This window comes from Protopterus annectens, chromosome 3.part0 (genome assembly GCF_019279795.1).
Source record: "Protopterus annectens isolate FY-2018-M chromosome 3.part0, PAN1.0, whole genome shotgun sequence".
Lineage (NCBI taxonomy): Eukaryota > Metazoa > Chordata > Ceratodontiformes > Protopteridae > Protopterus > Protopterus annectens.
Window position 1 is genome coordinate 1,151,782,172 of NC_056731.1, and position 27,611 is coordinate 1,151,809,782.

At 40.9% G+C, this 27,611-nt stretch overlaps 1 protein-coding gene across 3 annotated transcripts in view; it reads left to right on the forward strand.

Moving 5' to 3' along the window:
- Nucleotides 1-6,097: 6,097 nt before the first annotated feature.
- CCHR3.PART0H8orf88 (chromosome chr3.part0 C8orf88 homolog) overlaps nucleotides 6,098-27,611 on the forward strand; it is a 1,151,988-nt gene continuing 1,130,474 nt past the window's right edge. Inside the window, exon 1 of one of the 3 annotated variants that reach the window (XM_044065382.1) lies at nucleotides 6,098-6,513. The gene's annotated coding sequence lies outside the window, so the exon portion shown is untranslated. The remainder of the gene's footprint in view (nucleotides 6,514-27,611) is intronic. The other 2 variants (XM_044065379.1, XM_044065380.1) reach the window with 2 other exon arrangements.

The window sequence follows — 27,611 nt, forward strand, 5'->3', positions numbered from 1 at the left end:
TTTGTCAAGGGCAGATCATGCCTTTTAAACTTGGTTGACTTTTTCAAGACAATGACCCAGGCCATTGACATGGGCAAGGCAGTCCACACAGCCTGTCTTGACCTGGCAAAGGCTTTCGACACAATACCCCACTCAGGTATCATTGAAAACATCACCAGCTTAATTGTGTACCCATACATCACAGCATGGGTTGCAAACTGGCTAAGTGACAGAACACACAGGGTCAAAGTTGCTGGTACCATGTCACACTCCAGAGCTGTCACAAGTGGTGTCCCACAGGGCTCAGTCCTGGGCCCACATTTGTTCAGCATCTACTTTTCAGAAGTATGAGCAAACACAGGAGGATTATGGCTGACAAGGTTTGAAGATGACTGCAAACTGGGAAGCACAGTTGGAAACCCATCTGACACAGACATCCTTCAGAAGGACAGATAACTGGTGCCAGAGCCATGGCCTTACGTTAAACGCTAAACAATGCATAGTCATACCCTTCGGGAACAACCGGGTTACCCCTAGTTCCCATCTAGGTGGCAATCCTCTAAGCACAGAAGAGGTTATCAGGGTCCTGGGCACCCAGGTTGACAGTAATATTTCGTTTGACACTCACATTGCCAGAGTAGGCCTGGGGCAGTTCCTGCTATTAGGACAGAGGTGTGACCTGGTAGTGTCAGGGTGCTGATGTGGGCTTTGACCCTGTTTTCTATTACAGCATGGATATCTACATTCTCTATACTGTGTGCGTTTACACTGCACGCATTTATACTTCTGGCATTGGGTAGCATTACATCTAGGTTACTATCGCTTGTGGTACCTATGAGGTAGGTTTGTGTTTTTGTGGTTTATGATTGGTGTGGGTGGATGTTAGTCGGGTCCTCAGGTGTGCATATGGTACATGGTATTACATTACTTAACACATGGCATTCATGCCTCAGGTGGTGCTGCAGGGCTGCCTCTGTCGGATGCACATACTACACTCCCTGTACATGTTTGGAAGCAGGTTGTGTCATGTTAGGCATCCCTGTTACTATATGAGTGAGTCGAAGCGGGTATCAGTCCCAGTGTTCCTACTGACCAAGTGTATGTGCTATGCGTTGCCTCTTTGCCAAGGCCAGGGCATACTGGGCACGCCTCCTTCTGCCTACTGGGACAAGGTCAGGTTGTTCCTCCTCTGAGTCACCCTCTGCCTGTGGTGGCCTTGGCAATGGTGGGGGGATGTTAGGCCCAGCCCTGTGCTGGTCCTGCTGCAGCTGTTTCCGCAGGATCATATTATGTAGCATAGCACATATCCTGAGAATTTGGGTACATGTAGTTGGTGTGTACTGCAAGGCTCCACCAGATGTGTCCAGACACTGGAACCGTGACTTGAGCAGCCCAAACACATGCTCTATGACATTACGTGTTTGTGCGTGTGCCTCATTATGGCGTTCCTGTTCAGGTGTGTGTGCATTTCTGATGGGTGTCATCAGCCACGGCTCAAGTGCATAACCTGCATCCCCCACTAGGTGTCCGTGTGGGAAGTCCCCACTGGCAAATGATTGGTACAGCTTTGTCAGATGCCAGATGTGGGAATCGTGGTAGCTCCCAGGGCAGCCAGCACACACATTCATTATTATGCCCTGGGTATCACACACGACCTGGCAGTTGATGGAGGGGTATCCCTTGCGGTTAATGTAGACTCTACCCCGCTCACCAGCTGGTGCTTTGATGCGTACATGCGTGCAGTCTATTGCACCCAGCACCTCAGGGTATCCCGCTATTTGCTGGAAGAGACGCATATTGCTGGCCACAACCTCACGGTCATTAGGGACATATATATGATCACCGACATGTGCTGACATGGCATCCAGGAACTGGTGCAGTACCCTGGAGGCTGATGCCTGTGATATCCCCATCATATCACCAGTTGGTCTCTGGAAGGTACCTGTTGCTAGTATTCTTAGGCCAACACATACCTTGGTTTCCACTGGGATGGGTTCCCTCTGTTGGTTCTGTGTGTGAGATGTGGCCTGCACAGCTCAACAATCTGCTGCAGAAGGTCTCTGTCCACTCTGTAGCACTCTACTATCTCCAGCTCATGTAACCCATGGTAGGTGACCCTGGGCCTGTATACCTTCTCCTTCTCCTCACTCTGGGTTGTCTGTCAGCATCTGCATTGACACCACCCTCAGCAATTCGCCTTTGCCTGATTATAACAGCTATGGCAGCCCCTAGCATTTCTGCTCTGAGTTCAGCTTTTTCAGTTTTCAATTCTGATAGCTAACTTTCTTGCAGTATCTCTTGTGAGAAACACCCTGCACTGCTCTTTGCAGTATTTTAAGTGCTGGGTTGGGCTTCTAGTCTGTCTGCATAATTGCCTGCTTCCAATTGTTTCCAACAATTAACTGCAGCAGTATCCTCTGGCAGTTTCTGTGTAATTTAGTTGTTTCCTGTTTCCTCTCTGTTTCCTGAGGGGGAGCAATGTGCACACCAGCTTAAACACGCTCACAGTCACCTAAACGCGCGCACACATCCCTACACGGTGTTACACGCGCGCACACATCCTTACACGGTGTAAACTAGGCTGATTCATGTTAAAACGCACGCACACTGCCTTAAACACGTGCACGCCCGTGCAAACCATTGTACACGGTTTGCAACACGCTCCCACATGTTGAACCTGCCTTACACGCGCGCATGCACATATATCAAGAAGCTTTGAGTGTATGGATAGCGTAAACCTTCAGTTTCTTGACTTTCCTAGTGTTCTGTTGGGACACACCTCCCTCTCTGAAGTCTGTCTGTCATCTTTCACCTTACATTGCCCTCCAATCTGGTACATTTGTATCTATCCTTCCCCCCCGTGATGTCACCTACCTCTTACTCTGTTCCTCCCCCTTCTCTAACTCTTACACTACTCAAGAATGTGCTCATTACCTATGTGGCAGTGTGATTCAGTATTGTAACCCTCATTTACATAGGATTGCCTAGTAATGACTAGTTACATGTCTTACACGGAGCTTCCCCCCCTTGACAACCACTAAACGGAGGCCATATTGTTTTTGGTCTGCAAGTCCCTCCATTGACATTCCATGTAATACATAAATCCCACAATTGTGGGCTTATAAGCTTCGGTTTTTAGTTTTAGGTAGCGCACCCGTTTGCTGGTGCGCTGCAGTTAAACCTCAAAATCCCGTGAAAAAAAAAAAGTTATATTACATATTTTTGCAACACTTTTTCATGCCAATGGCCACATATTTGGCCATTGGCATGCTTAATGACAAATGCACCCTTTATTTGGAGCTGACATAGCTCCGTTTTTAATTTTGCAGAAATGTACTCAGTTGTCAGCTGAGTACATTTCTGCAGCTAACACGTCCGTTACACGGACTGGTTTCTGCTTCGTGGATCGCTCAGATACCTCATTTGCATATCTTTCAGCTGCAAATGAGGTATTGAGCATTTCCACGCCCAGTCCGTGTAAGAGACGTGTTAGCTGTCTCTTACACAGAGATTTGGGCTGTTCCTGAATCGGGAGGCTTACACGGAGGCTTACACTACTCTTGAACTCCGTGTAAGCCTTCCTGAATCCGGCCCAAGATGTACTAAGAAAAGGAAGAAAAAAGTAATCTGGATGGTGTGAGATGCCAGGATTAGAGTGAATCTGAGGCGGGAGGCACCAGGGGATGTGCCTGTGTTGCAGGTGACAGTGGGCATCTGGAAGAAGCCATAGAACCTTTCAGCTAGGATACCACTTCACCTAATGACCAGTCCTGAGCACAACCTTCTTGCAAAACTAAATAATTCTGTAAACATGAATTTTCTTTCTACATAGTAGTTTTTATAGTATCCTTTTCTATTCTTGTGTTCCTTTGATGATTGCCTTTCCTTCAGTGCATTTCTTTGAGTGGATAACATTGCAGATATAGGACTGTCTAGTGGATGTTTGGGGGGATGGTACATTCTATCTTTAGTAAAATGCAGTCACCTTTCAAGTCAGGTGGCCAGTAATTATATTTATTTACTGAGCTTCCGCTTTCACCTTGTTTACTGGCAGTACTTTAAATTCTGGATCTAAGGTATCCTTACCAGAGTTCTTTCAAACTGCAATGGCCAGAATAGGAAAACATAATTTAGCCATATCTGAAATTAAAAATGCAAGCAGTGGAGGCTTTAGCAGCCTACATTTGTGACTTTGGTGCAACTGTCTGCTTCCTTCCAGGGCTGACTTAAGAACAATTAGACCAATTTGGCCAATCAGAGCCTGATCCTCGGTGGGGGGGGGGGGGTCACTAGGCTATGACAGGGTCATTATGCCTTACACAATCCAAAAATTCACCTAAGAGACACAATAGCAAAGTGCAAGACATTTTCCTTGCCCCATAGTACTTACAAGTCCAGTATTTTTAGGAACTGTATTGTTAGTAACTGCAGGTTCATTTCTCTTGTATGGCTCACTGTGTTAGCTGCTCGCACTCCACTTGTAGTCAGTTGCTGTTGCTGAGTGCTTATCAGGGTTTTCAACCCCCAAACTGATTATATTAACTAGTTGGTTTTGTGTACCACTCAAGTTACCAGATCAGAAGATAAGACCATTCTTATTTTGAAGACTGAAAGGTAACATTTTCTTTTGCTTCTCACTGGTATGGAGTTTATGGATGGTTGTTAATGAACAGTTACAAGAAATAAATATGGAATAGTTAGTCTCAGGCAGTACTAAAACATACACTAGAAATGCAGGTACTTTGATGTGAGGTAACTTCTGATCACTTAGTCAGAATGTTACCAAATCTGCAGTATGCAGATAAATGCTTGTTGCTGTCACAGATAGGAACATAATCCCAGAGAAGTGAAACATGAAGAGTTGAGTAGTGGGAGGCAGAGGTGGATAGAAAATTATTTTCTTTACTAAAGGTATTCAAACAGTAACACAAAGAAAAAAGCTACCAAAAAACAATAAACTTTAATCAATAACAATGCAATAGTGCAGTGGTAATGTAAGAAGCATGCCGAGAAGTATAAGTCAGGATAGTATGTAGTATCAATTATCACAATCAAGTAGATGCAGTACAAGATTTTAATTAGTAAAAGTAGTAAACTAGGTAAGAAGAGTACCTGTTCGCCATCATAACATTATACAGTATAATGTTTCAAAGGAGAAAATAAAGTATTTGGGTATGCAATTGTTGGGCATGGGATGTGAAGGAGAGAAAGGTATGAATCAAATGAAGGGAATACAGGAAAGGAGACTGAAAAAATAATATGAAAAAAATTGTGTTGGGGAACAAGAGGGAAAAGTGCAGCTGACTCCTACCCAGGGTCTGGATATCCAAGCAGTACAACAGAATTTGAGACATGGTTACTGGTATGCCAGTGTGCACCCATTTGGTGACACACCTTGTAGACACAGTACCTCAGTGCCCAACAAATAGGCCCCTTAGAGTGTGCCTGAGTTATTTAAACAAATCATGCAAGATGAGCAATAGGAGATGTTGGATAGGGATAATCCAGGACAAACTACAAATTAATAAACAAATATATTATTTTATTTTAATATGAATTAATAGCATACATTTCTGATATCTAATATGAAATATTATTAAGCTCAAGAAGCCACCATGCAGAGGGAGAAGTGGGGCGGTAGACAAGGTTACCACCTGTCCCACTTTGTGAGGGACAGTCCCTCTTTTGGCAGTTGTGTCCTGCAAAAAAAATTGTAAAAATGGAAAATGTCCTGAGATTTTAGGGCAAAATTATTTCCTATATTTTATGCAATAGTTGTATAAAACAGGTATTCTCTATCTGAAACACTTAAATGTTATAAGAAACAGAACAAGCAACTAAAATGCTACAAGAATACGCTTTTATTTAGGCAAAAAATTGAAGTTCTGTCCTTTGTACTGGCCGTGGGTATGTTTTGGCCTACAAAATCTGATGTTTGTCCCACTTTGGGCATTTGAAAAGGTGGTAACTCTAGTGATGAGAGGTCAGATGCGGGGTCCCCCTCAAAATGATGTAAAATTAGGGCCCACAATTGGTAAGGCCGGTCCTCATTCCTTCAAAATATTGCTGCAAGTCTGGCAACAGCTAAAAGCTCAGTTCTATCCAGTCTTAACATTTTTTCTTCGACTCATTCAGCGATGCACAAAGGCATTCATTATTCCTCTCCCAAAACCGAAAATTACAAATATAAACTGATTAAGAACAAAAAAACAGCAAACATCATTCAGAAGTAACAGGCGCAGCACGACATCCTTCCAGAACAGTTTTACACACCCTTTTAATGAGAAACCACTGGCCGCAATACGCAGCAGAATGCTGGAGTAGGAGGAGTGTGTTTGACAGCTCGGTCATGTAATGAATAGCTGGATAGTTTAACCGGCGTTTGAAGACTATGTATAAGTACAGTGTCTCGTTTACTTTGTTGTTGTGGGGATAGTTGGACGATGGTACTTATTCAGAAGTACTGAAAGCCAGAAATAGTGAAGGACTTTTTTCCACCTCTTCAGCTGCTTGCAATAGTGCCCCTTAGTTAAGGTAAATTATCGTTAATATTACAGGTAGTGTTGTTAATTTTATTGTTTTACAAAAATGATTACTTTAGTCACTTTTAATGCGCATAGTTGTGGGGATTGCTTGTATTCGGCTTTTTGAAAGTGTTTTGGAGCTACGTGGTCTTATTATAAAAGTGCTTGTCAGTTATGAATAATGTTTCAAAATATGATTTCCATTGCCAGCATTTGAGATTATTATTCACATGAAAATAACAATTTTATCAGAATTAGTGGCATAGCACACACACTTTATTGAGGAGCACCCGCGGTGCCATGAGTTACGACAGTTAAGGGGCGCCTGTACTTCAAACGGATTTTTTTGTGTCTTTTCTAATTGAGAAAAACACGCTTTTGAGATCGGTTGACGCTGCGCGTGCTTATATGCAGTCGGTAATGCAATGTTTATTGGGTTCTGCTGTTTGCTTTAGTGGCTTCAGTTGTTTACTCGAGGTTTCTTGTGTTACTTGAGAGAAGACGCTATTAAAGCCATTTTTAATGTGCGGCGTTCTCTTTTTTTTTTTCCATCTCTTGATCCTAAATTTATTAGCCGGGCCGATAAGTCTTAGCAGTTGTGGGGCCCAGTTTGGACTATTTTGGTGGTGACCCTTCAGCTGAACACCTGCCTTGCACTCCGGCCCCTCCCTCTGATCATAGTTCTCAAAAACTTTTAAAATATTAGTAGTATTAAGGTGGAACATTAACAGAATAAGAGCATGCGAATTAATGTACATGAACTAAAGGCAGTATATAACTACGTGCTATCATTATTTACTAATGTGTGATTCACCACTTTTTCTCAAGCGGCCTTCAGTTTTAAGATGGGGAGACCCAAATTTTGAGTCAAAATCAGGGACGGTTGAGACTGAGGTATGCCTCCAATTGTGGGCTTCGTGGATTTAAGATTATTTAAGTATGGTATCGGGAATATCTTGCTTCTGAGTATTAAAAATAAAACCCTGTTTGCTTATTGGTGTATATTTTATTAGATATGTTAAAGTAAAAGTAAGTAAACTGCTGGATTCCTGGATTAACCCCATATCCAGCATCTCCTGTAATTCCGCTTTGCTTAATTCGCTCAAGACGCACTATGAGGGACAGTGTGTAGTGTGTTTTAATGGGTCACTTTGTCTGTATGGTACTTCATTAAGTGTCTAAGGGTAAATATGTCCCGAAACTCCTGTAGTACTGGCAGCATCTTTTGAACCTGGATGGGTGATACGGTGTTCTTCCTTTATGTGTGTTCCATGCACACTTTTCATTCTCCCTCCTCATTTGGTTCATGCTCTAGTTTTCTTCACATCCCATGCCTAAGAATTGTACATGCTGTGGATACTTTTGCTCTTTGTTGAGACAAATACTATATGATGTGGTAGTGTATAGGTACTCTTACTAATTTGAAATCTTGTTTCTTGTGTAGTTATGAATGTTTATGCTACTTGGTATTTTAATGTAATGTCTCACTGTATTATTTTACATTACTGCTGTTTTGGTTTTAATGTGTATTTCTTTGGTTTGCATTTCCATAATCTGAGGTATAAAATGGTCTAGGTGAATCACTGTTCTCCCCTGATTAAACTGTAAATCAATATCAGTCCACCATGCAATCAGGGGACATATTAATAAAGTTGTTGTATGCAGACATTGTGATACTGCAAGTAGACTTGTGAGCAAAAACTTCAGTTTTACATTCCATTCCCAATTCTTTGCTGAAGGCACTTGATATAGTTGTAATGGCAGAACATTGAGGAGATTGGAAGAAGCTGAGACTTGAGATAGGAGGGAAAGTAGTGGAATAGGTTAACAAGTTTGTGTCTGGGAGGGGTGGTGGAGAAGGGTGTGTCTAAATGAAGGCCGTCAAAGATAAAATCAACCAACTGGCACAGAGCATCAGAGTAATGTGTGAGAGAATATGAAAAGTAAAGTGTATAAAGCAATGATGCATCCAGTATTGCTGTATAGTACAGAATCCTGGGCAGCTAAGACATAATGGTTGTGGAAGATAAGGTGATGGAACAAAGTGCCTGAGACTGGTGTAGGTTGCACACTGTAGGACAGATGAAGAAATGAGGATGTCGGAACAGAAGCCATGGTAGCTACAGTTATAGCGAAGGTCAAAGAGAACAGATTATGGTGGTTTGGGCACATGTATAGAAAAGCAGAAAGTGATCTAATGAAGATGATTTGGGACAGACAGGAAGAAGGCAAGAGGAAGTAAAGGTCTCTAGTAAATAGATGGATGCAATGTGTGAGAAGACCTGCAACATGAAAAAGGTAGGAGAGTGATAATGAAAAGTGAGATGGTGACAGTTAACATAATACCCCTACCCCATGTAGAAAATGGGGGGATGACTGACTATAATCATCCTCTTCTGATTAATCACAGTCTCCAGCACTTGCCTCCCGTGATTAATGGCCTTGAATGCCAGGAAGTATTGGACTGGCCTTGAATGCCAGGAAGTATTGGACGGATGAGTCAGTGGAGCTGTGCTTAATGGTTATAGGAAGAGTGGGGAGGGCCAAAAAGAGCATGAAAAATGTCTAATCTCTGACTTACTTCATTGGTATCCAGTCATTCAGTTCTTGTACTTGCTGTGAATGATGATTAATGTAACGAGCATTCTGAGGAAGCTTTACAGTTTTAACAGTAGTAATTTTGGGTGTCGTCTTTGAAATATTTTTCACTTGGCACTCTACTTATAACTATTCTTTGAGAATTTGTTTATTAAGCTAGGTAACTGGACTATTGCATGCAGTTATTTTGAGCCATGTCCTAGCCCAGAAGGGCAACAGTAAGGGTTACATGCATGGATAATTCATAGTCTCAAAGCATCATATTTTGGCAGGCAGGAGGAAACTACGGCTTCACAATGCTGTCCTATCTCAATACTTTCACTTTAGGTTAAAAAAATCTACAACAAAAATTGCTGTTTATTTACATAAGTACAGTTTTCGATGCAGGAATCAATATAGATTCTGGTTTGGTGACAGCATCGTAACTGCTTTGTACTTCAAAATTACAGCCTATGCAATATGGGCAAAGGCAACCTGACAGGAGCTGTCTTCACTGACCTTGCAAAAGCCTTTGATCTAATTGACCATAACTTACTGTTTGACAAACTAACTGAATATGCATTAGTAATGATGCAGAACTTTGGTTTGTAGATTTCCTAACCAATCGGGTCCTTCAAGGTGGAAATGGGTACTACCACCTCTGAAATGGCTCATCTTATGAAAGGAATCCCCCAGAGTTCCTGTTTTGCCCCCTGCAGTTTTATGTATTTATCAACAGACTCGCATATAATCACCTTCAGATATCTCTTAATTCTTTATGCAAATGACAGTCCTCTACTTCTTGTTTTTTTTAAATTCTGCTGCAAGATGACCTCCAAACCCAGAACCAATGGCTAAAGGGCAAGTGCCTTGTACTTGGTCCCCTCTTAAGCAAAAACAATGCTATTTGGAACCAACCAAAAATAGCCAATGCACCAAGCTTTCTTCAGAGTTGGTACTGGATCCTTCATATACCTTGGCATTTAACTAGACTAATCTCAACTTGCATACATATTCAAAATGCTTGCTAAAAGGTCAACATGCTAATGTTATAGGCAAACGGTTATATTTTCTGTCCAAGTCAGTCAGAACTGCTATAGGAATACTCTTGCCTCCTATTGAATATGGACTACCCATAATAGCTACAGCCTCCAAAGAAAAATGCCACCACTTTGCAAACCATTTAAAAAAAATCAGCCTATCCATTACTAGCTCCCTCATAAAGAGCATTGCTGCCTAACTCTTGCCAAAACTAAATGGCTTCCGATACATTTGAGAGCCAGCCTTGTACTAGTATGCCTTGTCTTCTGAGACATCTTCCCCTCAAACTCTTCACCAAAACCTGCACACACAATGTTGGAGGTATCTTTCATTCTCAGCCTACCCCACTAACTCCAAAAAATGAACTTAATTGCACTTGACCATGCAGTCTCCATCTTAACACCTAAACTATGGGATTCCATCCCTCTCTGTCAGAGAAATCCAAAAGTACTCTGACTTGACTTCCAAGATGACTGCACATTGAGTAACAGCTTAACTGTAGCTCTCCCAGTATGACCACAAACTCTCCACAGAAGGCCAGCAGACGTTTGAGTTTATGGGTACTGGCTAGTATATGCTGTGTGTGGATACCAGGAAAGAGAAATACAGAGCACCTAGAAAAAATTGGCTACAAAAAGTGAGGAAGGAACACTGACTGGGGAAGTTCTGCAGCTGATTAGCAAAAAGCAATGCAACCTCCAGGCATGACTTCAGTAACCAATGTTTAAAACAACTGCACACAGACCTGGCTAAAATAAACAAAATACTGATGGAGTATATCAACCCAAAGCTGGAAAAAATGAAAGAAGCTTTAACATATTCAGATGAGATAATATAGCTGCAAAAATCAGAGGTTGAAATGTAAAGGCTGGCTGAATGTGAGACCGCTCAGGAAGAGATGTTTAAAAAAAAAAAAAAAACACGCAGGGAAAATCTGAAATTTTCAGCTATAACAGAGAAGCTGGAAGGAATAGTGCATTAATTTTATGAAGGCACAAACAAGCAATTATAGTATCGACAGCATAAGTTGTTAGTTGAATGGGCACATTGTGTTTATGCTCCAAACCTGGCTGAGAAGCATCCTAGAATAGTGCATTAATTTTATGAAGGCACAAACAAGCAATTTATAGTATCGACAGCATAAGTTGTTAGTTGAAAGGGCACATTGTGTTTATGCTCCAAACCTGGCTGAGAAGCATCCTAGACCTTTAATAGCAAATACACACTCCTACCAGCAGAAGGAATTGATTGTAACAAAACTGTGGCAGAATAGCAAAATACTAAAAGTGGGAGACGGCAGAGTGTTTGTGGAAAATAATTACTCATGGTACACCAGGCAGAAGAGGAGTAAATTCATTCCACTGTTTGGGGAATGTGGCGATAGAGGTGTGACTGTTGTTCCCAGTGGTCTTCAAGATATTCTTCCCTGAAGGGACAAAAGTCATTTTTTGATTAAATGTATACTAAGGAAATAAGTTTGTCCAAGAAAAAGTGGGTTGTGAAACAGAAGGAGATTCGGCTGCTTGTTCTTCAGGTTATAAACACCATAGTGAGACTGTACTTGTGAAACCTCTTCCACTGTTTTAATGGAAAATGCTTGATGGAAGGAAGGGAGTACAAGAGCTGACTAGAATTGAGAGTACGTTGGAAATGAAGTAGACAGGATTTGGGAGATGGAGATGAAGAGTAATCCCACATTAAGTTGCTGGTTTTACAGTGCAATAACTATATTTGCGAAATATTGGACTTACGTATATGCCCTACTTCATGGCATTAATTTTGGGAAGGGTAAGAGAGAAGAGAATGTTAATTGTAAGCAAAGAAAACACTTTTTTCTTAATAGTACTATTTTTGTGGTGTATGGCTCTTTCCTTTAAAAACCCAGCCACTGGGGATGCACAAGCCAGTGCATTTCTTTGTGCCTGTCCCAAGCCTGGATAAATGAAGAGGGTTGTGTCAGGTGTCAGGATGTGCATCTGGCGTAAAATTTTGCCAAATCATACATGCAGACAAAAGTACACATATACATACCGGATCGGTCGAGGCCTGGGTTAATGACTGCCACCAGTACTGTTGGCCAACAGGGTGCTGGTGGAAATTGGGCTACTGTTGGCTGAAGGAGGAGAAGAGGTGGAAGGCATGGCCGAAGGCAGGTAAAGGCTAGGACTGTGATAGTGAGGGTCAGAACTTTGAATGTTGGCAGTATGACTGGTATAGGGAGAGAGCTAGCTGATATGATGAACCGAAGGAAGGTTGGTGTATTGTGTGTGCAAGAGACCAGATGGAAGGGGAGCAAGGCTAGGTGTATCGGAGGCGGGTTCAAATTGTTTTATGATGGTGTGGATGGGAGGAGAAATGGAGTATGCATTATCCTGAAGGGAACAGTATGCTAGGAGTGTTTTGGAGGTGAAAAGAGTGTCGGATAGAGTGATGTTTATGAAGCTGGAAATTGATGGTGTAATGATGAATGATGTTAGTGCATATGCTCCAGAAGTTGGGTGTGCGATGGATGAGAGAAAAATTTTGGAGTGAGTTGGATGAAGTGGTGATGACTGTACCCAAGGGTGAGCGACTGGTGATTGGTGCAGATTTCAATGGACATGTTATTGAAGGGAACAGAGGGGATGAGGAAGTGATGGGTAGGTATGGTGTTAAGCAAAAGAATGCAGAAGGTCAGATGGTAGTGTATTTTGCAAAAAGGATGGACATGGTTGTGTTGAATACGTATTTTAACAAGAGGGAGGAGCATAGGGTGACATACAAGAGTGGAGGAAGATGTACACAGGTGGATTATATCTTATCTAGAAGGGCCAGTCTGAAGAAGATTGGAGAAGTGGCGGCAGGGGAAAGTGTAGTTGGGCAGCATAGGATGGTGGTTTGTAGGATGACATTGGTGATCAAGAAGAGGAGGATGGGTGTGAGGGCAGCACCAAGGATAAAATGGTGGAAATTGAAAAATGGTAATTGTGAGGTGATGTTCAGGGAAGAGTTAAGACAGACACTGGGTGGCAGGGAAGAGTTACCGAATAGCTGGGTAACTACAGCAGAGCTAGTAAGAGAGATGGCTAGAAAGGTGCTTGGTGTGACATCTGGAAAGAGGAAGGAGGACAAGGAGAGAATGAAGTACAGGACAAGGAGACCTGGTGGTGGAATGAAGAAGTACAGGAGAGTATACAGAGAAAAAGGTTGGCGAGAAAGTGGGATTGTCAGAGATGAAGAAAGTAGACTAGTATAAGGAGATGAGGTGCATGGCAAAGAGAGAGGTGGCTAAGGATAAGGCATATGACGAGTTGTATAAAAGGTTGGACACTAAGGAGAGAGAAAAGGACCTGTACCGATTTGGCTAGACAGAGGGACCGAGCTAGTAAAGATGTGCAGCATGTAAGGGTGATAAAGGATAATGAGGGAAACGTACTCACAAGCGAGGAGTGTGTGTTGAGCAGATGGAAAGTACTTTGAGGGGCTGATGAATGAAGAGAATGAGAGGGAGGTTGGATGATGTGCGGATAGTGAATTATGAAGTACAGTGGATTAGCAAGGCGGAAGTAAGGATAGCTATGAAGAGGATGAAGAACGGAAAGTCTGTTGGTCCAGATGACATACCTGTGGATGCATGGAGGTGTTTAGGTGAAATGGCAGTGGAGTTGATTGTTTAATGAAATCTTGGAAAGTGAGAGGATGCCTGAGGAATGAAGAAAGTGTTTTGGCACCGATTTTTTTTTTTTTTTTTTTTTTTTTTTTTTTAAGAATAAGGGTGATGTGTAGAGCTGTAGTAACTACAGAGGGATTAAATTGATCAGTCACAGCATGAAGTTATGGGAAAGGGTAGTGGAAGCTAGGTTAAGAAGGGAGGTGGTGATTAGTGATCAGCAGTATGGTTTCATGCCAGGAAAGAGCACTACAGATGCAATGTTTGCTTTGAGAGTGTTGATGGAGAAGTACAGAGAATGTCAGAAGAAGTTGCATTGTGTCTTTGGATTTAGAGAAAGCGTATGACAGGGTGCCTAGAGAGGAGTTGTGGTATTGAATGAGGAAGTCGGGAGTGTCAGAAGTATGCAAGAGTGGTGTAGGATATGTACGACGGTAGTGTGACAGCGGTGAGGTCTGTGGTGGGAGTGACTGATGCGTTTTAAGGTGGAGGTGGGATTACATCAAGGTTCAGCTCTGAGCCCTTTCTTATTTGTAATGGTGATGGGACAGGTTGACAGACGATCAGACAGGAGTCCCCATGGACTATGATGTTTGCAGATGACATTATGAATCTACTCATTATATTGCCAAGATCTGGAATTCTCTACGTGTTAATATCACATCTAGTACTACTATAACCAAATTTAAATGCTAAAAACACACCTTGCTAATAAATGTCTCTGTTCTTGCTCTACCCCAGACTAAGAATTTCCCACCTGGAGGTGTCACTTGGATGTAGTTAAGCTCTGTTTGTGTTTTGTAAGTTTTACTTATCGTATATGTTTTGGTGCTTTTCTGCTCAGGTCTCTGCTGAAAATTTTTTTTTGCCCAGTCAGACAACAAATGTCAAATAAAGTAGTAAATTAAATTTCTCTGCCATACTGTACAGTTGGTAACATGTTGATCAGGTGTTGCCTCACATCACAATATGAATTTATTTCATGATTATTACTGTTTTTTTTCCTTATTGTATGAGACTGATTTTTTTCCACAGTTAGCTGTTATAATTGTATTCATTAGGGTTTATGATTGGGTGTTGTCAGCAAGAGAAGTAAAAGAAAACCGTACCTCTTTGATTTGTCTTCAAATTAAGCCTGGTGTGCTATAGTCCTAAATAGTAATAGTAACTTCAGTGGTACGCAACCAGATAGTTAGCTTAATAATTTTTGGGAGGAAAACTCTGAGTGCTCAACAGCAGCGACTGACTAGTATGGGATTGTTTGTAGCAAACACTGTGAGCCATTCATGTGGTGTACAGCTACTACTAATACTGGACTAGTCATTAGTGCAGTGCATGACATAAAATGGCTATTCTATTAACAAGACTTGTAGCTATCGGGGAGCAAGATTACCAGAAGGAACATTGCTTGCTGTTTCTAATAGTCTCTCTCTGGCAACTCTGCAGGCTACAGAAGGCATAAGTGCAGGTCTCCTGGGCTGTAGAAGGCCAAATAGGTGAAACTGGCCTACGGCCAGTCCTTGTTAGCATAGGTCCATACCTCAGCTTTGTTTCCTATTTTTACCCTGTCTGGCATAAAGTTTTGAGATTTCTGGTAAAGAGTATTAGTCTGTCAATAATGCCACATAAGAATTTCATACTTTCTGTTCAGAAAATGCATACTGATGCAAAGCCTGTTCTGTTAACTTTTCAAGTGAATTAGACTAAATTCAAAATTCGACTTTATTTTTGGGCCCCACCCCCCAATTATTTTTGACTTTGTCCATAAATTTTGAGTAAACAGAGGTATGGCTAGGTCAGGTTGCACTTTTCATATCTTGTCAAAACAGATCAAATATTGTGTTTAGCTTTCTTCTATTTAACTGTTTTCCATCCAGAACTTCGCAGTAACCTATATTTCCAGGTTTGCCTTTTGTCTCTATGTATTTTTGGGTACCCTACTGTGTGTACTCTGTGCCTGTCTGTACTTGGGCTTTATGTTGTATAGGTAGGCCTGTTTTGTCTAGCATGCCTTCCGACTGTATCTCATTATAAGGGAAGTTCCTTGCTTTGGATCTTTGTATGTTCCACAGTGAGGGATTTTGACACCCATTCACTGTTAACTTTAACAAATATCCATGTTAAAACTGAATATAATTAATTCATCAAAACCTGAACTCCACCACAAGATCCAGTGACCTATGTAGACCTCTGAGATTTGGGAGGAAAATTTAAGAAAAAAACAAAAACACATCTTACCCACCCAGCCACACCTTTACTTGGGACTTGACTGGACAAACGAGAACAGTTAAGGGGACTTCATTCATTACAGCCGAATGCGCCTCCAGGTGTCTCTGCAGTTACCTCCTACTGCACCTCTAAGCATCAGATATTGCTTGCTTATATTTGCATTTGTAATTCAAAAACCATGCTAAATACAAGGTATCAGAATATTTTATCTTTAAGCATACATGATGGCAAACACAACTGTATTGATATTTGACCTCTGTCAATAAGCTGTGTTTAATCGACTTATAACGGTGTTTTGTTACATTCATTGTATTAACTTGTCCTGGTGAGGGTGATAGTGTTAGCAAGCCAAACAAGCTAGCCATGGCAGTCATCTGGGAGATCACCCGATAATCTCCGTTTACAAACTAGGGAGGGTGGATGGATTTCTCTAGCTCCAGCATCAGTCTCCAGCTCATTGTATGGGTCCTCAGGCTGAAAGGATTTTCGGTTTGCCTATCATATTTGCCATAGGGTTTTCTGCCAGTGAGACAGGCTTTGCACACTCTGAGATCCACCCATACTGCCTAAACTACCTCAGCTGACCTTTCAGCATGAGGGAGCAGTGACTGTACTGAGGTCCTTCAAGATTGCTTAGCTTCTTACTTGTAGAAAGTGAGCCCAAATACCCTACAAAGGAACCTTGTTTTTGCAAGCTTGTATCTGTGATCTAATCTTACTCTGTTACTGCTCAAAGCTTATGATCACAAATGAGGATGTGGGCATAACTTAATTTACCTGCTGGGTTTATATCTCTGCTTGATTCATTGGAGATCATATCATACAAACTTAGTTGCAAAGGTTCATAAATGACAGCTCCGGCATACGACCTTCTTAAAATGTGCGTTATCACTTTTTGTAAGCAAGTGCAAAATTAAAAAGTAGTTTGCAAGGTCAAGTACTTTGCACTCCCTTGTTTGGGGGGGAACCCCCCCTCACTTTCTTTTTGCAAGGTCACAGTATTTTCAGTAAACATCCTTGAACAGATAATGTAATGCCTGTCTCCCTGTGTTTTGTAAGTTGCACTGACTTTATACCACCCAGAACTCCCTTATAAGTGAATGAGTGAGTAAAATTTCACCGTACAAAAAAACGAGCATTGTACCCAAGCAAATCCTAACTGGAGCCAGCAAGACTGAGCCAAGTGTTTGTAAGCCCAGGTAGATTTTTGTCCTACAAGTTTGGTTCTTGCTTCACTCACCAAAGTACAGTGCTGCTCTAACTACACCTATCTAGCAGTTCATATCAGAATCCTGCTCTAACCTTGCTTGACAGCAAGACATAAGCTAAAACTGTTCACCTGATTTTTGTCTCCCTCCCCCCTTGCCTGTGGAAAGTAATCCCTTCTTTTTAAGAGGGAACCATAATTTATGTGGAGTTGGGTGATTTTCACCCCTGCCATCTTGTACTGTATAGACCTCACTAATGTGTAAAGGCAGCAAAGCTGTGACCACCATATGTCCATACTGGATATTGGCCAAATCTTCTTGCAGCTTAATACCTTATCCTTGAAATTCACAAATGGGAGGGTGGATGAGACATCTTGTCAATCCTTGACCCACTTAACTGCTTTGCACGTGTTTTGAGTTAATGCTGAGAATATGAGCACAATACTTTGTTCAGATAAAATAATATGCCTTTGAAAAACAAAATAATGCAGTTATAAAAGTCAGACATACTGGCGTAAAGTTAATTGTGGTGGAATAGAGCTGAAAGGTACAATTTTAAGGTGAAATGATTACCAGGCAAAGATGTCATTTTGGGTATGAAGGTGCCATTAGTGACTGTTTTACAGTAGATAAAAATCCAAAGCAGCCAAGGAAGAGAAGCAAGTCACAGTGGTAAAATGTACCATACAGGATAAGAAGAAAACTCACTGGAGCCACCACGATGGATTAAAACTTTATTTAACGCACACACAAGTGCTTTCAAGCATTAACTCCATCTGCTAGCAAACGCATCGTAAGGGTTATAGTACTCAATACTAGGAATCTAAATCTCAAAATGCAGTCGCTCGAGTCGCTCCTCAAACTGGAGAACATAGACATCTGTGCAGTAACTGACACCTGGTTCAAGGCTCCTGAGAGCACCTCTTCGTTACCACTTTACAATGCATATCGCACCTTTCGGGCCCCCAAATCTGAACCAAAGCCCTAAGGGATGTGATGATTGAACCCCCCAAAGGCAGAGTTGTATCCATCTTCATAAGATACACACACCTCCAGCCTTGTTGCCCAACATAACTCATCAGAAATACTTCAGGTAAGTTAACACTGGACAAAACTGCAGTCCATGTTGTAGCCTGCAACAGATCCCCCACAATGTCCCAGGACTCCTACTCTGCATTCCTGGACACACTGGAAAACTTCCAGCCTAATACCCTTATACTGGGAGACTTTAACTACCCCTCCATTAGTTGGAACAGCTACTCCTGCTCCAACTCTCTTGCCCAACGTTTCTTGGAATTCTTCAACTCCAGTGTCTTGGACCAACTCATCCTCACCCCACTAGGGGAAATGACATTCTTGACCTAATCATTACAAACATGGGGGGACCGCTGCTCTACTCCTATGATAAACCCCTCCTGGTTTGATCTGACCACAAGTTAATCACCATTGATATCCAAATCCCACCCCCAAAAAAGGAAACGGTGAAAAACTTCCCCAAAGCTAACTTTGAGCTTCTAAGGACAGAAGTGGCAAGCCTCACGTCATCCATAGAAATAGGGAATGGGTGAATGGCTGCTGAATCGTACACCAAGGCACTGTATGAGCACCTAAGCAATTGCATAGATGGGGCCATGAAGGAAGCCAATCTGGTGGACCCCTGCCATTAAACTCTACAACAGAAGGAAAAAAACTGTTGCAGAGAAGGGTGAAGTCCGATGACTGGAAAAATTCCCTCGGAAATCTCAGTAAAAAAAACTGAGATCCCTCATCAAATCCACCAAAGCTAGTTACGAAAACAAAATTGCTACAGACACTAAGCACAACCGCAAGGCTTTCTTTAGCTGTGTCAAGAATCTGCATAATATGCAGATTTGCTTGGAGTTGCAGCACAACGGCACCAATTATACTAAACCAACTGACATTGCCAATATCTTGGCAGACAGGTTCAGTGCAACTTTTACTCCCTCCTCACCCCTAAAGGGCCCATCCACATACCGGAAGAATACCAAATCCGTATTATCTCGACTGCACAAGTAAAAAAAAAAAAAAACACAGTAACCAAAGCTAAGAACACAGCTTCCATGGGACCAGATAATATACCGGGTCATGTCCTACACGATTTACAAACTGAACTGACACCACACCCAAGTGCTCTGTTCAACTACAGCCTCAGTTCAGGCTTTGTTCCCGCTGAAAGGCGCACTGCTACAGTCATCCCACTCCACAAAGGAGGTGTGACTACTGACCCTGGGAACTACCACCCTAGTAGCTTGACGAACCTGATCTGTAAGGCTATGGAACGTATTATGGATCTTGTAAGGACATAGGGGACCTTCAAACCCTGGACCCCATGCAGTTTGGGTTTGTGAAAGGAAGATCATGTCTGCTCAATTTGATAGACTTCTTTGAAGCTGTCACCACAGCGGTGGATGAAGGCAAGGCTGTCCACACAGCCTACCTCGATCTAGCCAAAGCCTTTGACACCATCCCACAATCTGGAATCCTTGATGGGCTCCCTAATCCGGTCATTAACCCTTGCATCACTAGCCAGGTTGCAAACTGGCTCACTGACAGAACACGTATGGTGAAAGTAGCTGACTCCAAATCTGACTACTTGGCAGTTACAAGTGGAGTCCTACAAGGGTCAGTTCTGGGTCTTCTCCTGTTTGGTATCTATTTCTCTGAAGTTCAAGCCAAAACCAAGGGACTCTGGTTAATCAAATTCACGGATGACTGCAAACTGGGAGCCATTATTGATTCTCAAGCTGATGTGGACAACCTACAAAAAGGCCTCACTATGACCAACAACTGGTGCCAAAACCATGGCCTTAGGCTAAATGCCAAAAAATGCATAGTCATTCCCTTCGGGAAAAACACGGTACCCACAAACTACCATATTGAAGGGAACCCACTTTCCTCTGAAGGAGTTATAAGGGAGCTAGGGACATGGGTAGATGGCCTCTCCTATGACAGCCACACCAAATCACCACTGTAGTTAGGAAGTCCTTCTATGTGGCACATCTCATCACAAAAGGTTTCTCATCCAGGAAAAAAATTCTCTCTACTCGGCCCTCGTCAGACCCATTATAGAGTACAATGCCCATTTGGCATGTACCTCGCTAGACACTTCCAACAACTGGAGAGGCGACAGAAATTCCTCACTAAGAGGATCTTAGGACTCAAACGTGTGCCTTATGCAGATAGACTTAAACTTTACTCTGACTGATATCGCCTACTTAGAGGCGATCTCTGCTTGACTTACAGAGCCAAGTCTGACCCAGTTTTGCTAGACATGCTTCATGTCAAAAAATCCCAATGCCCTCATGCTACTCGCTCCAAAGACCTCAACCTTATCACCACATTAAACAGAACCTGCTGGAGGGATAGGTTTCTAACCCAAAGGCTACCAATACTCTGGAATAAACTCCCCATTTAAGTCAAGCAGAGCACATCACTGGCCCGAGAGATTTATGAGTGGATGGGAAATAGGAAATTCACCCCGGGGATCACTTCAATTGCACTGCTGGATAGGGGCACAGGGAACTAACATCTGGTAAGCCAGATGACTGGGAATACTATTGGGCTAGGTTGCAGTGGCTCCAGGGACATTAGCCTAGTACTTGTCTATGAACCTATTTGATCTACAAGACAGTTAAAATCAACCATATTTAAAGAAATAGCAACCAATCGGAATCAATAGCAGAACCTACGCCGCTTCAGTAAGGGTTTTAAAGGCATACAAGCATTTAACCCATGTGTATGGTTAGCTTGCAATTCAGCTATCCATTGTAACTCTACCAATTCAGTACTATGTACAATGTCACCCCCTCATACTCACTTGTTGAATATATAATACCATAAACTGAAATCTATGCTCTTTATTTCAGTATGTTGATATAGAGCATTACTTCTCAAACATAATCTGATGTCACTTGTATGTTGCAATATACGTTATTTTAACATTCTGGTAGTCTTCCCAACATAGAATGCTTGGCATGATATGCACTCTGCTAAATACACCACATTGCAGTCTAGATATATACTCCCTGCCTGACAAAGATGTTTATTTTCTTTAATATATTGACATGCCTTGCATTTCTTACATTTAAGTTTCCAACTTCTTCCTGTGTTTTGTGGACTTGTTGGGAAGTATGTTCTTGCATAAAAGCTGCTTCAGAGTTTGGCTGTTAGTATAAGCAAATCTGGGGTGGGGACCTGCTAGTGCTTTCAGCTTGTCATGAGTATGTAAACTCTTCCAGTACTTTTTATCGCCTGGGATATGGCATCTATATCACTATTATAGTGATAATTTATTCTCACAAACTGGTTATTTCTTAGCTTCTGTTCATTAACAATAGTCTCATTGTCAGAATTGCCCAGGTTACATTCAAACCATGGCTTGCCTCTATTCCGTCTCCAATTTTTTGTGCTAGCTATTGCTCTCTCTTAACTCTTTGTTGGACAGCCACGACTAGCAATCATATACTGCATATTATCTAGCTCACTTTCATATATTCAGTGCACAGTCTAGAAAGTCTTAGCCCCTGCCCACTCATTACATTATCAAAAATGTGCCTTGGGTGCATAGATAAGAGACCATTGAAACAACTGTAGTTGCAAACATTATACATAATTTATCTATCCAGTCATTGTCAATTAAGCATCATATGGCTTATTCAAATTCTGCTTCTTAAACCTTGTTCCTTCTCTGCATATATTGCTCCCACAATTCCCATTTTTCCTATGTGGTTTGCTCCTTCCCTTTTTCTAAATATCCCAATTCCAGCTGTATCTCTTACTATATTCACTACTACTAATAAAGTTGGTCTAGACTTTGATTTCCATTTTCTAGTAATTGCTTTTTTGGTAGCCACAATGATTAGACTCGCCAAGGCTTTACTACGTCTAGGCAATTCCGATTCTTGATCATAGCTGAAAAAAATCATCTCCCCAGTCAATCGAATCCGCTCTCCCAGTTTCATCGAAACAGTGGTCTGCAGGGAATCCCTAAAGTCTGCCAGCTCACTACACTCCCAAAAATATGTTCCCAGCCACCTCTTCCTGCTTGTCACACCTCCAACATTTGCTATCCACCCGAGGAAGAATTCTTTGGCGTCTACTTGGAGTATAAAAATACCTATGTAAACACAATCTTCAAGACTTTGCATATATCCCCCATTGTCTCTTTGTGAATTGCTTATCTAGTCTCTTCCCAATCCTTTCTAAGCTCCTCTGATTCTTATAGTTATGCAATATTTTATATGTTCTACTAATTTATTCCTTTTTCTAATGGTAGCTTCTGTTCTAGAGTCTATCAAAAACTCGTACCAGTACTGGTCTTTCAAAGATCCCTCTTTCTTTTTTTTTTTTTCTATACTCCAGTATCGATCCTTGATAGGGAAGGCAGTCTTTAATAACTGCAGTCCAAGTTAACTTTCTCTCTCTTAGTTATTTGCTCCCAGTACCTTGATTCCTTTGCCAGTTTTATCCAATAAATTCCAACCCCCTCTTGCCCTATTATCAATATCCCTAACCACAGTCATCCCTGTTGATTCTTTCCATTCTCGTGCTGGTTTAGTTCTTGGAATACTCCCTGCTATTTTATGAATATAATGCTCTGTATGATTTTTGTTCTCTGCATCCCTTCTCCTCCTCCTATGCCTGCCCTGTGTGTAATAAGATTATACAGACTAAAAACATTTTTAATTGCTTGTATCGTGGTATCTATAGCTATATAACAAAGCTTCCAGGTTCTTAGTTTTTATATTCTCTTCTATTTAGTCTCCTCCCACATATCCTAATTTACGGCTATTATCTTTGTTTTAGCTTCATTAATTTTGTATCCCAAGAAGATTTCAAACTGTCTTAAAATATTCCACAACACTGTAATGCCTCTTTCTGGTTTTATGTATAAATTAATATCCTCTGCAAATAGAGACAGCTTTTCCTGACTACCATAACAATTATATTCTTGAATTTCCAAGTCCATTTTCTTTGCCAGTGGTTCTAAATATAATGCAAACATGGGAGAAAGCTGATAACTTATGCTTGCGTGGAGGTATCGGAGAGGACCCCACCCACTTTCATTTTCGTCTCTGATCCCTCATATATACTCCTAATCAACCTTATAATTGTATCGGAGAAAGCAAATGCTTCCATTGGCCTGGTCATGAAGTCCCAGTCTACTATGTGAAATGCTTTCTCTGCATCAAGACCCACCAATAACAGTGGTGTTTTTTTTTTACTCTTGTTTTACTCTCCGCTTCCCTCAGGGTCATCAGTGTTCTGTTTAATATTGTCAGTTGTTTGCCTCCCCTCCACGAAACCAAACTGATCCATATCTATCAATTTTGGTATCCCTTTTGCCATGCTTTTAGCCATTATAGACCTAAACACTTTATAAGCATGGTTTAGTATTGAAATAGGCCTGTATGAATCTGGATCCAATGGATCTTTACCCCCTTTAGTATTGCCGTTGCCACCGCTTTCTTCTAGGATGCTGGTACTGCTCCTCTTAAAATACTGTTAAAACCTTCCAGATTTTCTCAGTTTTTTTTCCCCACCTTGCTTCCAAACGTCCACAGGAATACCATCTATTCCTGGAGACTTTCCTGTAGATTGGTTTTTATCTCGTCTCTTTCTGTCCTAACTGTTGGTAATTGAGGCTCATCTACCTCTAACCTTGGCATATTTAGTTCATCCATGAACATTTCCATTTGTACCTTTTTCTTGAGTTCGATATTTATCTGCTTTATACAGACTTTCATAAAATTTCCAAAATATTTCATATACTTCACAGGATCACTTGTTACCTTCCTTGATATAGGCTCCCTAAGCTTGCTAATGGCCTTTTCCACTTTTTTGTTGCCTGAGTTGTGATAATTTTTTTATGCTATAGAATTATCAAAAAAACAGTTGCTTAAAAGTAATATTTGTAAACTCTTGCATATTGGCCAGGTAATCCCTTATTTTCTGTTTAGCATTCTGCAGTTACTCCTTTTCTTGTTCTGAGAGATTCCCCATATTTTGCAATACTTTAACACTTGTCAGTCCCTCTAAATAATTCTTACTTCTTAACCATGCCCCCATTTCCACCCTTGTTTTAAACTCCACTTTATTTTTATCCCACTCCCTAGCTATTTTTTTCAAAAGAAATTTATGTTTTCTCTAGTAGCTCCTGAATTCCAAAACCCCTTCTTTTCAACAAATAGGTGGGAAAGCGCCATGGTTTTCATTTTTATTTCATTGCTTTGTATTTTTTTTTAGTCGTGATTGGCGCTTGATCTGAAATAGTTATTGGTTGTATTTTCAAGACCTTCAATTAAATGTCAGTTTCTGGGAGAGAGAAAAATTGGGCTAAGCGAGAGAATTTTTTTATCTTTATCTTTGAGAATATGTAAATTCACTCCAGACTAGTACCGAATAAATGCACATCTTCCATGACAAACATTTTCATAAATTTCTTGAAAAATCTACCCCCCTTTGTTATATTTTCCCCTTCTAGCCCCTCTCCAGACACATCTTCACTATTGCAAACCAAATTCCAGTCTCCACCTATAAGTAACATTCCTGGCTGAAAGCTGATTATTTCTTCCAGAATTTTCTTGAGCTCCATTATAGGAGTTTTAGGTAGAATGTAAATGCATGCTGGTGTAATCTTCCTCCCTTTCCAATAGCTCCTTAGTACTATACGTCTTCATTATCTTTTTTTTTTTCTTTTCTAACTGTTGGAGTTCCTCCTTGGCAATTAATAGAAGTACTCCTCTTTTCCTTTGCCCCAGATATTCCACTGGATAACCGTCCTGAAAACCTTTCTTTGTCAAATTCACATCTTCAGTTCTTTCCAGGTGTCTCCTGTAGCATAGCTATTTGCATTCTACTTCAATATAATTCACTACTCTTTTTTTTATATTCTCCAAGACCATTCAGATTGAAAGACATTACAGAAAGCATCCTTTTCTTGTGTAGCTATTGCCACCAAGCCATTTCTCTCTATCAGATTTTCTTCTACCAAGCCATTTCTCTCTATCAGATTTTCTTCTTGTGATATGCAAACCACACAACTGCTAAGGATACCCTTTTTACCAGGAAAAAGCCTTTAATAATAATCAACTTTCTTTTTCGTGTACGTGCTTTATAATAAACACGTTGCTGGATAATGCTTAGGGTCTTCACCCAGTCATTTCCTTATGGAAGCATGGGGAAAAAGCACACTGATTTGTTTTACTCTAAGCAGACCCTTCCCCTCTCCCCCCTTTTTATTTTGCAGTGCCTACATTTCTTAAAACTGAACAAAGAAAATACAAACTCACCTGTTTATATTAGTATCAATATTGCATTTAAAAAAAAAACTGAGAACTTCAAGTCTAATAGGTTTATCTTTATAGCTCTCCCAGCTGGGAAAACCCCTGATTGCTTTCAGAGAACATTGTCTTAGCTAGTTTCTCTTTTCTTTTTTCCCTCAGCTTCTCTACTTTTTTCCCTCTCTAGTCTTCTTCTACCAGACTCTCTCCAGTTTCTCTTTATCAGATTGTTTCCATGGAAACATGAAGACCAGGTGCAGAATTGTTAATAAGTATACATGTATTTGCTAGAAAAAAAAGCCTCAGAATATTCAGTATTCTTCATTTACTTGCTCTCTCTTAAAACAAATCGATTTTTTAAGGTGCTTAATCCAGTTATTTCCCCATGCAAGAGTGAGAAAAAGCACATTAATTTTAACGTTGTCATGCCTTTTTAAGGCTTTGTTTTTTGTTCGATTGGATTGCCTATTTCTCAAAATCGTACAAGGACAGAAGAAAGGAACAAAGAATAGCGTCTGTTTACAATCCCCATTACACTTTAAAAATAGCAAGCAAAGAAAACCATACACCACAAATACAGTACTATTAAGAAAAGAAAATAGTTTTCTTTACTTGGTTAGCTTTCTCCGCTCCCCAAAGTGTTTCCCTAATATTAATGACATGAAGTAGGGCATATACTTCTGAGTCCACCACAAGTCCAACAAATTTTTGAAAGTCCAATATTTCCAGATTTTCTTCTGTCATAGTTCACAAATATAATTGTTGCATTGTAATCCCACAGTAAATTACTGATTTTATTACGGTTCTCTGCCCAAATCCGGCTTCTGCTTTATTTTCAGCATACTCTTGATTCTTCTATTCAACTCTTGTGCTCTCTTCTATCTCGCCAACATTTACCATTGAAATACTGAAAAAGGTTTCACAGGTAGTCTCTCTGGTCTTTATTACCAGAACAAGAAGAAGCAGAATCTCCTGTTTCACAGCTCCCTTTTTGTTGGACAAACTTTGTATTTCCTCCTTAGCATGCACTTCATCAAAAATGATTTTGTCCCTTCAGGGAAGAATACCTTAAATACAACTTGATGCAGCAGTTTGAATCCCGCACCTGCATCTCGACGTACCCTGAACAGTGGAATGAATTTACTCCTCTGCGTAGTGTACAATGAGTAACCATTCTCAACAAACACTCTGTCTCCCACTTTTAGTATTTTGTCCTCCTGCGACAGTTTTGTCAGAATCAACTCCTTCTGCTGGTAGGATTGCATATTTATTATTAAAAGTCTAGGTTGCTTTCTTATAGCTAGGTTTGGAGCATACACACGGGTGTGCCCTTTCAACTAACAAGTCATGCTGTGGAATACCAGTCCAGTTGCTTATGTGTGCTTTCATAAAATTAATGCAGTCTGTTCCTTCCATTTTCTCTGGTACAGTTGAAAATCTCAGGTTTTCCCTACGTGCTCCGTCTTCTAATTCTGTTAGTTTTTGAAATGTCTTCCTGAGCAATTTCATTTTTGGCCAACCTTTTCTTCATTTTGACCTCTGATTTTTGCAGCTTTATCATCTCATCTGAATATCTGTTTAAAGCTTCCATTTTTTTCAGCCTTTTGTTTGTGTTATACTTGTTAGTGTTTTGTATATTGTAACCAGGTCTATATGCAGTTGTCTTGTCTACCTGTAGGTTACTGGAAATCCTGTTTGAAGGTTGCGTTTCTTTTTGCTGAAAAGCTGCAGAACTTTCCCCAGTTGGTGCTTCTTCCTCACTTCCTTCCTTTTTGTTTGTTTTTTTTTTTTTTTTTTTTTTTTTTAGCTGATTTTTCCAGGTCTTCAGTATTTCTTTACTCCTGGCATCCAGGCAGTGCATTTACTAGCCATTTACTAAAATGTACCCATAAACACAAGTTTACTGGCCTCCTTTGCTGAGTTTCTGTTTTCGCACTGGGAGAGATAGAAACAAGCTGTTACTCAATGTGTAGCCATCTTGGAAATCCTCACTAAGACTTCATCTTGGTGTAATTATGATGTATTTTCTACCTAGAGTTTTGCATAATAAAATTTATTTCTAGTGACATGGTTTAGAGTTGATTTGTCCATAAGAAGTAGC